The sequence below is a fragment of the Lactuca saligna genome, chromosome 8, assembly GCF_052625555.1.
Source record: "Lactuca saligna cultivar CGN05327 chromosome 8, ASM5262555v1, whole genome shotgun sequence".
NCBI lineage: Eukaryota > Viridiplantae > Streptophyta > Magnoliopsida > Asterales > Asteraceae > Lactuca > Lactuca saligna.
Genome location: NC_136424.1, coordinates 223,954,063 through 223,960,062, shown reverse-complemented (window position 1 = coordinate 223,960,062; position 6,000 = coordinate 223,954,063).

Here is a 6,000-nt window from a genome sequence, read left to right as displayed (position 1 = left end):
AATTCCTTGTTCACATTCGCATGTGAGTCAAGCGAAGGACTAAAGGATCGGGTACATTAAGTTGTGCACTAGTCAGGTCCACCACAAAGGTAGATAAGATTATTCATTATGATTTACTAAAGCTTAGTAAATATGGTTATGCTTACGAGTTTAAGTGTAATTCTGAAACATTGGAAAAGTTTCAATGTATGCAAGAATGAATAAGAATAATCAAATAAGGCAGAAAGATAAAAGTTTCTCCAATCTGAAGAGGTGGGAGAGTACTTGTGTATTTTGTTTTATGATTATCTTAGTGATTATGAAACCATATCACAATTGATCCTCTAAGGACACCTTAGTTTGTTTGTTTGGCTAAGGAGAGGAATCATGAGTTATTGGAATGGTTAAATCAAAAGATAAATCATACATCAAAATCAAAGCATAGAGTCATAATCCAAGATTGAGCCATTGAGTGACATAATCTTTATAAATTTTATAACACTTATCAAATGTAAAGTAAGATGTGTCCTACTCTTGTACATTTGAGGTTGGTTAGTTGTGATGTTTTGGATAAAAAAATACCAACTAAGTCCAATTATGGGAAGTGTTTAACTTGATAAGAATCCGCACTAACTATTGAATATTTGTTTTGTCAAGGAATGGTTCTTGACAAAGAGAATCATATATGTCAAGAGGTTAGTGGGAGTCTTAAAAGATCTTAATATGGTTTCAAGAACTAATCAAGACTTTTGTTAATCACTAGCCCACGACTTGAGGTTTGTAACCTATGGTGTTGATGTATTCTTATTTCTGTATCTATTCTAGTTGAAAGTTGATTATGCTTGTGAGTTCTATGAGTTCTCAATTGTTTGCATAAAAACCTGGAAGCAATGGTGGGCATTGTGCTACCAAGTGGCAATAAATTAAGATTGCACAATTTCAGTCCATATGAATTTGGAAGTGTCACTAACCTAGTCTTGTGATTATGGTTTTGACAAAATTCACACGGAAAAGAACACATACACCATAAAATCTAAGTGTCATAAGGTTTCTCTTCGATTCATGAAAATGATCGTGAGGAAACGCTTCGACTAAGAAGATTTTAAGCAGATAGCGGACGTGTTATTTGAATTCTCATATAGTTAGTGGAGTGTGTGTGGTTAACCTGCACACTAACTAGTGAGAATTGAAAAAGGTCTAGAAAAACATGTGAGCTATCTAAGGAAAGGTGTGTGTTTTTGATACAGTCTTATCAAAGCAATCTAGTATCAGAAATATGAACTTTGGTAAGAAAGTCAATAAAGTACTGATTTCTAGAAGTCCAATTGATTTCTGAGTACATGTAAAAGCTAGTGGGAGCATAAAGTGTTATGGTGGTAATCATTATGATAGTGGGACCATGATGATTATGTTAAATATTGCAAGTTAGCAATGTTAATTACAGAAAACAAAAGTTTCAATTTGCTTTGAAAAGCTGTTTGCTATAATTAAGGGAGCGGATTTTATACTTCATTCCAATTCTACCAGCTTAGATTGAGTTTTATTAACTTTAGTCAAGGATATATATGAATCTTATGTTGGAATTGTTTGGAATTGTTCAACATAAGGAATTTCTATATATGTTGCATTCTCAAAATTTAATTATGATTAAGGCATCCCTCTTCATAGTTCGAATTTTGAGAACATGAGAAATAAAAGTTTTATAGCATGAATCGTATCCCATATGCTTCGGATATAGGATCGATTGCATGTACTATAATATTCATCCATTCTAAATTTTCATAATGCTTAGGGCATTAAGAAGGGAAAAAGGAATAGAACTGGAAATGACTAAAATGATTAAGCAAATTGTCGAGGACAATCTGAGGTTTACCAAAGATTAGTTGCTCATGGACAATTAGAAGTATAGAGTAAGGACCATATTGACATATTTTGAAAAGAGGCAACTCTTGTTCAGAAGTGATGGTCAAAATGAAAATATGGAATTGTCTGCATAGGTGGAAGTTATTCTTTGAATCTGTGTAAGATTAAAGAACTTAATGCTAAGAAGGATGTTCAAATAAATGTACTTTGAATTTGAGACTTCATTTCCATGGAATTGGTTTCCATTGGAATACTTTGTAATGTCTGTTGCCAAGGCTTTGTGACTTCTGTGCATAGTCATTACAAGAGGACCATTGCATATAAGTTTAGAATCTAACAGATTACGCTAAATGAGAAGAGTTTGGTATTCTTGCATTTACAACAAGGATTGGAATTGTGAAATGAGCATCAGTGGAATATTGTCGATTGATCTATTTCACAAAGAGAGGACCATATGTAAACATAGTATGCATACTTGGAGTATGGCGTAATTGTTGTTTAGAAAAACATATTGCACATGCTTGGAGCATGGGACAACTAATGTTTTAATTCAAACATAAAGTTGATTAATCGAAACATAAATAATGAGTAATCAATATGGTGCTTAAATAAAGGGTGTTTTATTTACACTCAAAGTGTTGGGGCCATATAGGGTTAGTATTATTCTTGTGTTTCACTTTGCATGTTTTGACTTCCAGAATAATTATGTTATGGTATATATCATATTATTCAAACCATCCACAGTCAGTCATATGTTGGAAGTAGATATGAATCAAGACTATCATGAATTTGGCTTGTATGATTTGTCTAAACTGCTTTAGACAATGAAATGGTTGCTACAACATTCATGAGTACTCATAAGGGATGAGTATTGGATTCAACCCACGCTCACTTGCATCACTTCATGGAATTTATCTCGAGTGATTGTGAGACGGTAATATCATATAAATCTTCAAACCTAGAGATATGAGTTGGTTATTCATTGATTGTACGAAAACGCATTGGTAACTCAATGTTATAAAATGTGCCTTTGTGAATAATTTAACAAGTAGTTAGTACAAGCATATCAGTCGAAATTTATCTATTCTTTCTAGAAATAGAAGCGATATCTGGGCCTCTCGATGATTTGGTTTTGACCTATGTACCGGGACCGGTCAGAAGCTAATTTATGTGTTCAATTTAGTTCTATGTCGAAACAAATCAGAGATCGAGAAACAAATGCTGGAGAATAAGTAAGACCACGTTCCATGTGTTTGTTCGGCTGGTATCATGAGAACAGAGGATTATATGATCACTTATCTTAAATGGCGTATCATCATCATCTCAGTTCCGAGAGACTTTGAAAGAGCTACGATTGCTAGTAGGGTTTTGAAGTCATATTTGCAAATATAGTTATTAGACTTATCCAAGTGGGAGACTGTTGGATATAGTGTCTAAGTCCATAACTTTATTTGGTATGTACTTGACCCGACCTGACATGGTCCATTTGGGTTGCATGGCATTGCGATAGTTGGATAGACAAAATGAGAGAAAGTACACTTGTGATTATTAATATATTATAAGTTCTAATATATTAATAATAGTATTATTTATTTAGTATTGGTCAAGTATTAATCTAGTATTAATTTGGTGATCAAAGTGAGACTAATTAAATATATAGGGTTGATTAATGATCCATGGTTTATGGGTTTGGTTATAACCATATGGAGTTCCATGGATAGTCCATGGGAGTTACAAACCCATGGGTCATGAGAAATGAAGAGTCATGACAATTAGGGTTTACACTTGTAACTCCTAATTATGACACACTATAAAAGAAACCCTATAGCATGCAAAATTGGCACCTAGTGTTACTAAAATAGGCATAACCGATTTTGAAGTGTAGAAGTATTCTCTCTAGTTATTCCAAGGTTGTAGTGTTGTGTGAAGCATTTGAGGCACAACATTTGGGGTGCTAGGCTCACAAAGTCTTGAAGGAATCCAAGCAACACCAAGGTATGTGTTTCTACTAGTTTTATGTTTCATGTATTCCCCATGCCATGCTAGTTAGGAAATAACCTTGAAAAAGAATTTTGTATGTATATAGAGAAAACATAGATTCAAGGTTATTAGGGTTGCATGTACACTTAGGAAGTGTTAGAATGCTCAAAACCCATCAATTATCACTTTACATAAAAATATAAACTTATTTGAATATTTGCTTTTTAAACTAATTTTTTGTGTGTTACTTGTTTTCTCTCCCCCCTAAAAATATTGAAGAGACTTGTAAAATATAGGGGTATGAATTCACAGGTTCAGGTGGTGATTCAGGCAACACATCACTTCTTAATATAATCTCTTTTGCCGAAACTGCGAGTTTCTGCTGAAAACCGGGTTCTACGCGGGCAGAGTCTCAACCCAAAAAGCTCTTTTCTCGGGGACTTCGGGTGCTCCGGGGATTTCTTCTAATGTTTAGGGAGGTTCCCTAAGCTTTTGAGTGGGGGTGGGGACTTTGAGAGAGTGTAAATAATGAAAGAAAGAGTAAAGTTGCAACATAAACTGGGCAGCCTCGCATGCTATTTATAGGAGGAGTCCGTTCTTCGGTACGCTGAGCGTTCTGCGAGGGATGCAACGCATTCCAGTATGTTGGGTGTACCCTCGTACGCGTGGTGTAGGGAGGAACGTGGCGCGGGTTCGTGTTTCGAGCCTCGTACATGTCAACCATGCGAAGGGGTTATGTGGCCGACTCCGGACCACGTTTCCGAGAACGCGAGGTGTACTCCTTCAGACACATCTCGGAAACTGCACCTATAACTTCAAAATTTCATAACTTTTGAGTACGAGCTCCGTTTTTGACTTTCTTTATATCCACGCATAGGTGAGACCATACTCTACGACTTTCATTTAGACTTCGTTGTCTAATTTTGAATATATTTTTAAATATATATTTTTAATAGGCCAGGACTGGAAAAGTCCGTTAAAAATTCATCTGTTCTCGTTTAGGTTGTGTCGGCTAAATTTGCTCGATCTATAATTCAAATTCCGGACTGTACACTACTATGCAAAATCTTAGAAAACTCATAACTTCCTAATACAAAGTCAGATTTGTATGTTACTACTTTTGTTTATATTGTTAAGGCTAAAAAGTATTTTATTGTAAACTCACTTTTCACATTCCACGTCATTGTGCCGGTTCTGTCGCGAAACTTTGATAGGTTGGTTCTGTCACGAAACTTCGATAAGTCGTAACTTCGTCAGTGTAACTCGGATTTCGGTGTTCTTTATATCTCCGGAATCCTTGTCAGGACCACTACTACTTTATTCCTAGATATCAGGTTTATCCAAAATGTTATTTTAATTTATTCTATCTTTATTACTTCAAAACGAGTTATAATGGTTGATCTAAACTATTACATTAAGTTACATTGTGAATTTACTGGTACATGGTTGAAGTTTAGATCATGATTGATCTAGAATGTTTCCAGTTGTGACAAAAATTTAGAATAATTTAGATAGTGTGATATCAAAGAACCATTGATACAAAAGAAAAATGGATGCTGGGTAAAGATCTCTTCATTCGACATCAAGAGAGATGAAGAATTGCTTGCGTGGTTTTCCATGAATTACAATCAAATACTCGTTAATGAGTATCGAAGGGCTTCTTTTTATTGGTTTTGAAAGCTGCTTCAATTTTTCACAAGATCACTAAAAAAAATTAAAGTACTCGATCTTTTTGGGAAAAAACATCTTGGTGTTAGAACGTTTTATCAAGATCACGAAATTCGAATATAATGAGATTTTGAATATCGAAATGGTATTGAAACAAATTTTTCATGAAAATCTTGAACATAGTTTTTCAGTGTCAATTCCTTAATAGTTAGGTTTGTTGGGTTTCACCTTTATCACATAAGAATGATTCTGAATCATAAACACAGATTTGTGATATACATTTAACCTGGTTGGTTTCGAACAAAGATGTCTGGGTTGTGTGTCATAGTATGTAATCATGTATGAATTTTAAGGTGAAAAATATTGGCAAAAGAACTCATTGTACCTCTACTCTAAATTTTAACCAATCATAAAACTCTTTACTCATCATGAGAAGATTAAGGTAGCTTTTCGACTAATGTGAATACAGCCTGATTGAGAAGCAATTTTCATGTTGAAAATTTAATTAAG